This window comes from Larus michahellis, chromosome 2 (assembly GCF_964199755.1).
Source record: "Larus michahellis chromosome 2, bLarMic1.1, whole genome shotgun sequence".
Lineage (NCBI taxonomy): Eukaryota > Metazoa > Chordata > Aves > Charadriiformes > Laridae > Larus > Larus michahellis.
In genome coordinates, this window is record NC_133897.1 from 73849409 (window position 1) to 73861762 (window position 12354).

General features: G+C 43.4%; 1 protein-coding gene across 9 annotated transcripts in view; it reads right to left on the minus strand.

Annotated features, from left to right (window-relative positions):
* The window catches only part of PHACTR1 (phosphatase and actin regulator 1), a 320178-nt gene that overhangs the window by 178197 nt on the left and 129627 nt on the right, over nucleotides 1-12354 (minus strand). Inside the window, exon 1 of one of the 9 annotated variants that reach the window (XM_074575925.1) lies at nucleotides 909-1318. The exons of 7 other annotated variants lie outside the window; for them this stretch is intronic. The gene's annotated coding sequence lies outside the window, so the exon portion shown is untranslated. Of the gene's footprint in view, nucleotides 1-908; nucleotides 1319-12354 lie in introns of those variants that run through there. One more of the 9 variants, XM_074575923.1, reaches the window with a different exon arrangement.

Genomic DNA, 12354 nt, shown 5'->3' on the forward strand with positions numbered 1-12354 from the left:
TACTTATCACCGAGAAAGAACGACAGACCACTTCCATACTTAAAATCCATGCTGAAAGGTGCTACAGAGATGACCTGACTCTGCTACGAATGCACTTCTGCCTTCACTTACAGTAGAAGATTGTTTCTGCACTCTGTCTTTCCAGGCTCAGATCTGGGTCCATCCCTAGCTCCTCTTTGCAGCCTGACAGCTGCTGTAGTTATGCATAATCACAGAGCACAGAATAAGCATAAAACTGACTCAAAATCGAAACTCCATTTCCAAGTACATCCTCTGCTGTCTTTCTGAACGAGTCTTTTCTCCTCTCGCCGCGTGCGTTCTCCCCCTCTCCCCTTTGGTTACGAGCTTGCTCAGTTTGCATGCAGATGTAAAGAGACTGGTTTTGGTAGCCACCAGGTACTGGTAAAATATAGCTGCGCTTTCTATCCTCTTGTAGTACATTTAAAATCACATATCAACAACAACAGTGTTAAAAAATACCATCAACAGAACACAATTTCCCCCCTCTCCTCAGCATTTTCTCACCCTTTCCTAAGCTTCTTTGCAACCGTGGGCTGAGAAGTGCCACTAGGCCATTTCAGGTCTTCTAGGTAACTTTCTATGCTACCTCCATGGCGCGTGCTGTTATTCAGCAGTTACTGCAGATCTCAATTTCAGTAGGATTTGCAAGTCAATCCTCTGTCTGTAAATCCCAGATGGCTCAGTGATTTTTAGCACAGCTATTGATCTCCTCATTCATACATACCGGCTTCTGGGCAAACACACCCAGCTGCTCTCATCAACCCCCTCCCACTGCCACGAGCAGAAAAGAGGACTTTGTGAACCCAAGCCCTACCCGCTAATAATACCGCCACTCTGAGAAATAAAATTAGGCAGGAATAAGCATATGGTTTGCACGTTTTGCCTACCTGATAAAGATCGCGAGGCTGCTGCTGGGCTCCCTCCCTTGCTCTGCAACAGCTGTGTTTTCAGCAACTGAGCAACAGCCTCCCCTAAGTGTTGAGCTCTGAAAACACAAACGCTCCACGCACCCCCATCCAGCCTTGCTGTGCCAGACAGCCCCTTCTCCTCTGCCGTCAGCCAGCCAAAAAACAAGTTGCAATTCAACCACCAGCTCTCCGGTATGAAAGGAAGATACACAGGTCGGAACAATCAATGCAATTAAACCGTCCTGAAAACAGCGCGAGGCTTTTTGTAAAATGGGAACAATCGGGGTTCATCTGCCCCTTCCCCTCCTCCCATATATTACTTATAAAGGAAGAAGGTCTTTAGCAGATGCCTGCATGTTTTATGCCAGCTGCTCTCTCTTTCTCCCTCTGTCTTACACCACTGCAGAACAGCAAGAACAGATTTAGGCTCCCAGGCGGTGGGGAAGGTGACTGCTCTTTACCTCCGCGAGGCAGGGATTCCTACCTCCTCACTGAGACCTCTGAGAAACCATTCATTTTGATAGATGAAATCGGTTTTTGGAGGCAGTGGGATGTCGAAGGGGAAAGGAAACAAGGCAAAGGTCCAGCCAGCCTTCCCTCCCCACCCATACTCTTCCCTTCAGATCCCCAAGCTTCTACCATAAATCAAGCCTCCACACAGCTGCGGCAATATTAGAGAGATTTCAGGCAAAGTGGCATGGGTATCTGATACTACTGCCACACGTTCGTGTTTTAACCACTATTTGTTGAGCTTTTTAACATGCAGTTTGTCTCCTTCTGCAGGGAATTACTCAGCCAGGCAGTCACATGGCTGCAGCAGCACAATTAGAGGATTCAAACCGGGCTAAGGCTCTTTAGGGTTTTGATCTGGAAATCATATGGGGTGGGGAGATAAATAAAACGAAAATGATGACAAGACAAGGAACCACTATCTTTGTACAATTAGCACCTTGTAACTCTCTCGGTCTGCGCTCACCCAGGGCGTGCTGTCACAGAAGAACTCAGAGTTATATAGTAGTGTAAACCTCATGTAAGTTAGCAAGCAAACTGTGAGTACATGAAGTTGAAAATGAGCAGGCAAACAGGCTGCAACATGTCCTCGATAAGGGAATGGCTTCTGGGGACAAGAGGATATGTATAAATGTGAGTTTATCAGATTTGGGGGGTTAGAAGTTTCAATAGTATACAATTAGTTGAAACTTTTAAATTCCGATTAAAGTCCCATATATGCCTTCTCCAAGGTTCAAAGTTGTTCAAAATTAGGCGAGCATTTCAGGGCTTTATAAAGTCCACAGCAATCTGATAAAAATATTTTGAGACTTTGGGTTAGACCAGCTCCATCACAACACTCTGCAAAGTGTTCATCGTGCAGACCACAATAAAATTAGCACGGAGGTGTTTATAAATGCAAGCAGAGCACAGAGGCCTCTTGGCCTTTGTCATGATGGGATCAACCATGTAGCTTGTGTCTAATTTAAAACCTAGCCTAAGGCATTTCTTCCTTCTCTCTGCCCAAACTTAAGGAGCATTTGCATTCGTTGCTGTGGCACGTCTGACTGCGATGACAGACTCCTGCAGCGACAGGTTGGACATGCCATCAGCATGGCCAGGCGTGGTGTTAGGATGCGAGCCCCAGTAAAAGGATCTGTGGCTCTGGTGGGTGCTGTCATGCCCTTCTATCCACACGTGGTTGGGCATACTCATTAGGTTCCCCTTGACCTCTCCAGGACAACGTTTGCTTTAGTTGATAGACTGTTTCTACTTGACTTTCAACTTCTTTCACAAATTGCTTGTAATATTTCTTCCCTGATCACAGTTTTGCTTATTAATGGTTTTCATTCTATTTAAGTTGTTTAATGAGGTAGCCAGCTGCATTTTTAACTGATTCGCTGATTTTACAGATTACTTCATATAATTGTTCATGCTCTATTCCCAGGATGTCCCTTACCCTATTCCCCACACCAAATACGTATTGTTCCTAGCAGCCCTGTCTCTGCATTCAAGTCCCTGCACAACGCAACTCTTATGAGACACAACACAATTCTCCTTATTATCAGGGGTATTACTGATGCTGCCAAATTGCATCCAAGAGCCAGACAAAGACCAGAACCTTGCTGGAGGAGGCACGAACGGCAGTGCACAGACTCACAGTGGGAATGGGTGGCTCCTCAGCACCTCGCCCCTCCACTGCTCTGTGATGCCCATCCCTCTGAAACTTTCCTTCTGATCTTCTCCAGCCCAGAGCACTTTCAAATACAAACCTTTCAGCCCTTCCAAAGTGCTCCCCTGGTCACTATGTACTGCATCTTCTTCCTCTCCAAAAACCTTCCTGCTTTGGGTATGTCACCACGCTGACACCCTCATCTCTCCAGCAAGCTGCCCTTTCCTTACACATCCCACTTACCACCCTGCAAAGCACGTGAAGGAAAACCTACAGGAAGTTAACATTCACAATAACAATGAAAACACTTGCTGCTAAAAAAAAAAGGGAAAAGAAGAAAAAAAAAATCCACTGGGGTTGCTGGAAATTTGGGTGTGGAAGTCCCCAAAACTCAGGGGGGGACTCCATGATGGATTTGGTGTTGGACTCCAATGCAAATGAAAACTGGCACGTATGAAAAGGTTTAAAGCAGAGAGCTGACAGAATATGATGATTTCTGTGATTTTACTGTCCTAAAACTATCCACCTCTAGAAGGAACACATAGCACTTGTTTAATTTTGTATCTCACTTTGGCACAGAAACCTTTACAATAAAGAGAAGAAAGGGAGCTTAAAACCAAAGTCCATACGGTGAGGATTTGAATCAAAATCTATTACCTGTCTCGTGAAAAAGACAGCAGCGTGTAGCACAGTTGCCTCCTATAAATCACTGGCTGAACAAGGAAGTCAAGTGCACTAGTGCCACTGAGCACTTTCTGAACAGTCAGGAAAGCAACATCTGTCAGTCATCTCATGAACATCTTTGGTGGCCTGACACACAGCATGGTCCAGTGTCATCTTGAGAGCCCTGTGCTTGCACGATCCAGTAAAGAGAAGAAGTTCTCCCCTCAACCCAGTTTTCCAGTCTCCAGCCTCATCTACTTTGTGACTCAGGTTAGTCGCTTGTAACAACTGCTTAGAAATGCAAGGCATACTCTCATTAAGGGGATCAACATTTTTTGAAGAATCAGATGTTTCCTCTTGCCAGTTTCATCATGTGCAGTCTAAAAAAAACCCAGATCTTAAATCTTAATATTTTAAAAACAGTAATAAATATAGACAAGCATTCTGTGTGACCGCGCTTTGATTCACTATGTGTGGTTGGTCTATTTTTGTTTTACTTTCTGCGCTTTAAAAATAAACCTCATCAAACAGCTGTGATTCTGGCATGTTCACATGACTGGGGGAGCTGGGGTTCCATGAGAAACTGCAGCGTGAAGTGGTGTGCTGTGCTCCACACAGAAAGGCTGAACATTTTGGGCAGCCATCATCCTTGGTGCAGCTCCACCAGGTTCACTGAACTCAGTACAGTGTGTCCAAACCAACTATCTTTTGTTTCTGCACGGTGGAGATAAACATGAAAAAATAAAACCCATTTCATCAAAATTGTAAAAAAAACCCCAACTTTAAGACATATCAACATGGAAAATGGGCAAAACAATCTGGTGTCAATCAGAACGTATATGTGAAACAGAGACAGCAATACTTTCTCCTAGTTTTGCTAGACAGACTTAATTTTAATGCTATATCTCTGTGAAGCAAGCCCATCGAATTATTTTTTCTTTCCTCAGTATAACACATTTTAAAAAAAAATAAATCCAAAACCTTGTCTACTTCAAACTCCCTAGAAATAACGTAAAAGTAACACCTAGCAGAATTTTAGTGACACAGAGAGATTTACTGCAGATTACATTTGATTAAGGATTGCAAAGTAATGAAGCATTCCAGGGGACTGTAAGATAGTGAGGGAGTTTCTGAATTCATGCTTTTGTCTGTAATGCTTTGAGTAATTTCCTAATATAGTTCATATTATGTAGTGTTTCACACAGGCAACTTAAATGCATGTTTAAAAAAAAAAAAAGTAGTCCATAACATAAATATTCCTAGCATAAAAATGCTGTATTTCAGAGAAACTTCACAAAACAAAAATGCATAGTAACCACTAGTAATACTTATACAGCATCTTTCATTTTCCAAAACATTCAACAGAAAGAGTAACCAATTAATCCTTACAACACTGTTTTGGAAGTCACAGATTACTAATTCTCCTTTCACAGATAGGTACACTGAGGTAGGATAGTAAAATTATTTGGCTAGAGCCATATGGAAAGCTACGGATAAAAATCAAAGGAGTATTGACAGCTAACATGTTTCCAGACATCTTAAATCATTCTTAGTGAATAACCTCTCATTTGAAAAACAGTGTCTACTGAAGTCCTGTTACAGGTCTGGTGACTAGAATGGGTTTGCTGCTGTTCCCTTCTCGCTGGTCCCCTGTGCAGCCCCCCTACCACACTGCAGCCCCATTCCCACCTGGCTGTTTGACAGTACCTTAGTACAACCAATTGAGCAAAGACCTTCATGAAACGGGAAGGATAAATGAATACAAATGAAACTTTCCGCAGTCTCGCACCGTACACGGTTTCAGCTATCCACTCAGAGACATGATACCGTACAGACGGCATTTGGATGCCGTGGCGCATCAGATCATGCAAAGCCTTAATTCTGTATGGCACATACCCTTTACGCGAGCAGTCTTATTTTTAGAATAGTTACTTTCATTACTACATATTCCAGTAGTTCTTAAAAATGCAAGCTTTGTCCAAATCATTCCCGATGAGGGGAGCAGTAGCTCTCTGTATGTTGAAGGACCATATGATTCTAGGGGAAGAGAAATAACTATGTGTCTGTGTGAGGAATAAGTACATAGTTCAACTGTAAATGCCCATGACATCCTTTTTAATACACAGACAGCTATACTAGGGCAAAAGTACAGGCAGAGTTGCTTGGCTTGACGATGTATGAGTCTCCCCCATCCAATCAATCTGGATGCTGCAGCCAGAGCCATAACAAAAGCAGGAGAATGAAAATTGCTGGTCCTCAGTATCCTGTGAGAGAGGGGCGTCAAATGTGACCAATAGCTCTGTCAACTGCTATAAAAAGCCAGGCTGTAGACTCACAAGTAGCATTTGGAAAGAACAGGAGGAAGAAGACTTGGCTTCAAGGTAAAATCTAAAAGCAATGGTAGAAGAGTAGTTCACGCCACAGGGAGAATTCATTATTCTGTGTGTTATCTCCATACCATGGCTAGGAATTCCAGCTAGCACCTGGGAGCCAAATTTAACCCTTTGTAGATCTAGTGACTTTTGCAGTGTCTTTGCTGAATAAATTTCTTAAAAAGCTCTGAGATGCTTACCTAAAGCTGTTTGTAATGAGAGGAAGTTTAAGAAAATCCACATTACCCTAACAGTGAATCTAAATATAGACCAGACTAATTTGTTCTTGTCCCATTGCAGGTCTGAAACTGCCTATGCAAAAACCGGGATAAATTCTCTCACCTTAGCTTGCACGTAATTCCACAGAATTTTGGGCTGTCAAGGTAGCGAGTGAGTGAGAGAGAAAGAGAGAGAATGGCAAAGGAGGATTACCACGACAAAGCTATTATCCAGCTTTGACGTGGAGGTGGATGCAGGGGTCACGTGAAGCATCTCAAATGCCAGTACTAGTGATTTTCACAAACAACCGTATCTCTCACATCCTTTCAAGATATGTGTATTTTTAGAAATTGCTGCATGTTAAACAGGGGAGGTTTTAAATGGGATCTAGAGTAAAACACAGCAGCTGAAGAGAGGTGCTCACACTTTTGGATAGTGGCAGTATAACCCAGGTGAAATTGGTCTACTTCAGAACACAAAATTCTGGGAACAGGTGAGAATGGGAAATGAAATGGCTGATACAGAGTAGAGAAAATATCATGCAGGGCCCGTGTTTTGCCTAATACAGCTCCCCTGAATTCAAATAGAATAGACTTTCAAGCTATTCCCAGGAATAGAATAGAATAGAATAGAATAGAATAGAATAGAATAGAATAGAATGGAATGGAATGGAATGGAATGGAATGGAATGGAATATTTCAGTTGGAAGGGACCTACAACGATTACCTAGTCCAACTGCCTGACCACTTCAGGGCTGACCAACTTAAAGCATGTTGTTAAGGGCATTGTCCAAATGCCTCTTAAACACTGACAGGCTTGGGGCATCAACCACCTCTCCAGGAAGCCTGTTCCAGTGTTTGACCACCCTCGTGGTAAAGAAGTGCTTCCTGATGTCTAGTCTAAACCTCCCCTGCTGCAGCTTTGAGCCATTCCCACGTGTCCTGTCACTGGATCGCAGGGAGAAGAGATCAGCACCTCCCTCTCCCCTTCCCCTCCTCAGAAAGCTGGAGAGAACAAGGTCACCCCTCAGCCTCCTTTTCTCTAAACTAGACAAACCCAAAGTCCTTAGCCACCCCTCAGAGGACATGCCTTCCAGCCCTGTCACCAGCTTTGTTGCCCTCCTCTGGACACGTTCAAGGACCTTCACATCCTTCTTAAATTGTGGGGCCCAGAACTGCACACAATACTCAGGGTGAGGCTGCACCAATGCTAAATACAGCAGGATAATAATTTCTTTTCACCGGCTGGTTATGCTGTGTTTGATGCACCCTTTTGACTGCTGGAGCACACTGCTGACTCATATTGAACCTGATGTCGACCAGCACCCCCGGATCCCTTTCTGCAGGGCTGCTCAACAGCCACTCTTCTCCCAATTTATACTTGTGCCCGGTGTTACTCCATCCCAGGTGCAGAATCCGGCATTTGGACTTGTTAAATTTCATCCCGTTATTCATAGCCCACTGCTCCAATCTGTCTAGATTCCTCTGCATGCCTCCTGTCCCTCAAGAGACTCAACAGCACCTCACAGTTTGGTATCATCAGCAAACTTGCTAACGGTGCATTCAACTCTTGCATCCAGATAGTTGATAAATATATTGAGCAGCACTGGCCCTAGAATTGAACCCTAAGGAACACCGCTGGTGACTGGCCACCAGCTAGATGTAGCCCCATTAGCTACAACACTTTGAGCTCTGTGCTTCAGCCAGTTCTTCACCCAGCACACCGTGTACCTGCTCATCCCACAGTTGGACAAGTTATCCAGAAGGATGCTGTGAGGGGCAGTATCAAAAGCCTTACTAAAATCCAGAAAACTACATCCGCCGCCTTACCTTCACCCACTAGGCAGGTGACCTTACTGTAGAAGGGTATCAAATGAGTTAAACAGGACTTTCCTTTTGTGAACCCATGGTGACTGTGACTGATGACTGCATTATTCTTTAAAAGCCTTTCAATAGTATCCAGTGTAATCTTCTCCATAATTTTTCCAGGAACTGAGGTTAGACTAATAGGTCTGCGTTTCCCTAGGTCTTCCCTCACGCCCTGATTGCATATAGGGCAACTTCTATACCAGGCAAGACTGGGAAAAGAGCTGCACAAAACACATGTCTGTGAAGCACACAGCCTTGTGTGTTACAGAAAGAGCCCATTCCTGAGGGCTTAGGAAGCTACAGAGACAAATGTATCTCCAAATACAGGTTTTTAAGTTCTGTGCTCAGTATGGCACTCAGGCAAACGCTTAATATTCAGTGCCTGCGTACATCTCGTGCCCTGGGGGAGAATTAAGTGTTTGTGAATTGTGGCCTGAGCAACCTGACAAAGAGCTGTGAGCACCGAGAGGGTCAGTGTTTCACGGAGCTGGAATCAGGTGGGTGCCACAGCAAAATGCCTTAGAAATTATTATTCTTTTGTTTTTTTAAGGACTGAAAGAGACCAAAGGAATAATCTTTTCTGACCCCCCATTTAAGACGATTGTCAGAAGACATGTGCAGAAGATGCCTCACTCGAACCACTCTGAGCTTCTTAAACAAGGGAAGTACCCAGGGACATCCAGATTGCTGGTGAGAAACCTTTATGCACAGAATTTTTTTTTCTTCCTCCTAGCAAATTCATGAACAGAAGCTTCTTTTTTTCTCCCAGTACCAAAAGCCAGCAACCATTAACTCGACAAAAATAGGCATCTGAGCACTACAAAAGGGAGATTTTGGAAAGCCAGTCTGTGGCAGTGTCCTGCTTTTGGAATAGATGTAACCAATGGAAACACAATTGAGCGCTGCACTGGCCGAGTTTGTTGTCACAAACAAACCCCTAAAGGCTGGATCCGAACTCCAGTTTCAGGAGGTGTGGATTTGACTTGCATGCTAATTCCAAAGCCTGGGTCCGATCCCGGGTGTGAATCCATACTCAGAAGGAGAAGGGATGTAGGTGGAGTTTTGAAATAAGCCTGCAGGCTCCTCTGCCATCTTGCTCAGTTGACTTCAATTCCTTCAAGCAAAATCTACCTCCTAGTACACTTCTTGCTATTTTCAGTTTATACACTTCTTAAACAGCAGGGATCATGCCTAAGAATACACAATAAAATGCTCATAAGTAATCTCCGCTATATTCAGTGTAATATCAAGCAGACACTTTTCATTGTAACATCCACCAAAGGGCTATCTGAAAGACTCATCTATGAAATAAATAATCACACTGCCACTTACAATAATCTACCCTATGAGCGAAGAAGAAAAAGTAGGAAACTATTAAGACTTCCTTAAATTACTGTAAGGACATCAAAACTAATAAACATTCAAAAAATGTTAAGTTATGTGCCATGGGTTGTGAAAAAGATGGAAAAAAAATGTCAAAATAGAGAGCAAACCTTGAGACAACAGGTGGAAGGGGCCGAACCAGCAATTGCCAGTACTGAGAAGAAAATTAAACTTTCGATCTTTTAGAATCAAGATCCAAACTGAATTCCTACTGTGGCATTTTAATACATCTCTGCTTTCTAACTTTTCAGAGAAATGCTTTTATTCTCTTATTTAACGTTTGAGAGAGCACAGACTGCAGTACTTGCACAGAGTTAATGAAAAAAAACATTCGTACGCTTCAAAAGTAATGTTCAAAAGAAGCCACACAAATTTTCCCCCAGTAAATACAAAACCCTGACACAATACCAAGAGCTCACTTAAGATTAATGCTATGTAGATGATGCAATCCATGCTGGAGGTATCAACTTTAGAAAGAAACGTCTTTTTCCCATGTATTTGTGGACCAACCGCACTGAACTAATGGGAGATGAGGTTGCTCTTTTGTCCTGCTCTAACGTCTTCGCCTTTGGTCTGTAGCCCTTTGAGATGTACAGCCACACTCTAAGTTGCATGAACCCCCAGTATCAATACAGGCTGGGGGATGAAGGGGTTGAGAGCAGCCTTGCAGAGGACTTGGGGATACTGGCAGATGAAAAGCTGGACGTGAGGTGGCAGTATGCGCTTGCAGCCCAGAAGGCCAACCGAACCCTGGGCTGCATTAAAAGCAGCGTGGCCAGCAGGTTGAGGGAGGTGATTCTGCCCCTCTACTCTGCTCTGGTGAGATGCCACCTGGAGTACTGCGTCCAGCACTGGAGCTCTCAGCAGAGGAAAGATATGGACCTGTTGGAGCGGGTCCAGAGGAGGGTCACAAAAATGATCAGAGGGATGGAACACCTCTCCTATGAGGACAGGCTGAGAGAGTTGGAATTGTTAAGCCTGGAGATGAGAAGGCTCCGGGGAGACCCAATTGCAGCCTTTCAATACTTGAAGGAGCTTACAAGAAAGATGGGTACAGACTTTTGAGCAGGGCCTGTAGTGATAAGTCAAGGGATAATGGTTTTAAACTAAGAGAAGAAAGTTCCAGACTAGATATAAGGAAGAAATTTTTTTATGATGAGGGTTTTGAAACACTGGCCCAGGTTGCCCAGAGAGGTGGTAGATGCCCTGTCCGCAGAAGCATTCATGGTCAGGTTGAATGGGCTGTGAGCAACCTGATCTAGTTGAAGATGTCCCTGTTCATTGCAGGGAGGTTGGACTAGATGACCTTTTAAGGTCCCTTCCAACTCAAACCATTCTACGATTCGATGATTCTATGGACCCTTGTTCAGGTGTTGAAAGCCACCCAGCTTCCCTTATCTGCTATGTACAATCAAACACAGCACAATTCCGAGCCTACTGCTGTGACTCTTTTGAAAAAGCATTTATTGCTTCAGCATCAGTGGGCCTGTGCTCATCACATCAGGGATCACCCTCATGATTAGCACAATACTTGGGAAAATGTCCAAGCTGACTAACGACCAATACTCAGAATTCATCAACTTGTCCATAAAGCTACCTTTGCAGTGCAATGAGACCATCTTGTCTTCTATATCCTGACAGTTAGCAGCCTTTTTACTTCACGAATCTCAAATTGAAAGAAAGAATGTTCCCACTCCAAAAAAAGAAAGAGTTCTGTTATTGGTAACACTAAGGTTTTTTGTTTCTTAAATTTATTCAAAGAAATCAAACAAAAAATCCAAACCTAAGTTGAACTCACACAAAAAAAGCCACTCAGCTAAATTCAGCTGCAGAGCTGATGTCTAGTATGCCACAAATCAATGACAGCACATATGAACAATTCCCAAATTGTCAATGAAAAAAGGTCACACCTCCACAGGAGGTGCAAGGAGATGCTGTAGGAACCTCTCTGCAGGTATCTCCATAGGATTTGATTCTACTCTGAAGGGGGTTTTCACATGATGCAGAACTGTGTGATGCACCAGTGTGATGCTACAGAACAGATCAAAGCTCCTTGTGTATCAACCCTCCCACATTAAATCCGTCTGTGACCAAAGAAAGAAGCCATAATCATTAAGGGCAAGAGGGAAGTCAAAGCAAACCAACCAACCAGACAAATCAAACAAAACAAGAATTTTAGATGTATAGAATTCCCATTTAAAAAACAGTAACATCTTCGACCATGAAGATAAGGACTTTGGCCTTTGAGGTCTTGTCTTAGAGAAGGATCTTGCCTGGCAACCTTGTTACAAATTCACACATCCAGTCACAACTGGAAAATGGACCCTCAAATCCTTTAGAGAAGCCCCTCATGAACAGTTAAAAATCAAAGAAGAGTACTGGGTTATTTGTTCCTTTTGCAAAACACGAATCAGTTTATGGCCCTAGCTCCCAACCTGCACCCTCTTCTATACATTCACTACCAAGAACCTGGAGGTCTGTACTCGATGACGGTGCTTCGGCAGCCATGTCAGCCCAAAGAGTCACCTCCCTTCCCTCACTGCAGAACTTCAGCCTTACGAATTTCTGTACTCATTGCCACAAGATCACTTTGTTACTAATAAAACAGATTTGTTTTTTTTTTAACAGCAGAAGTGATGCATACTCTAAGGTGGTTGCCAAAACTGTGAAATAGAAAATTATCATACCACAGTACCTAGGGGAGGAAAAGTATATAAAGAAAAAAAAAAAGCCTCTACCTTTTAATTCAGAGAGAAAAA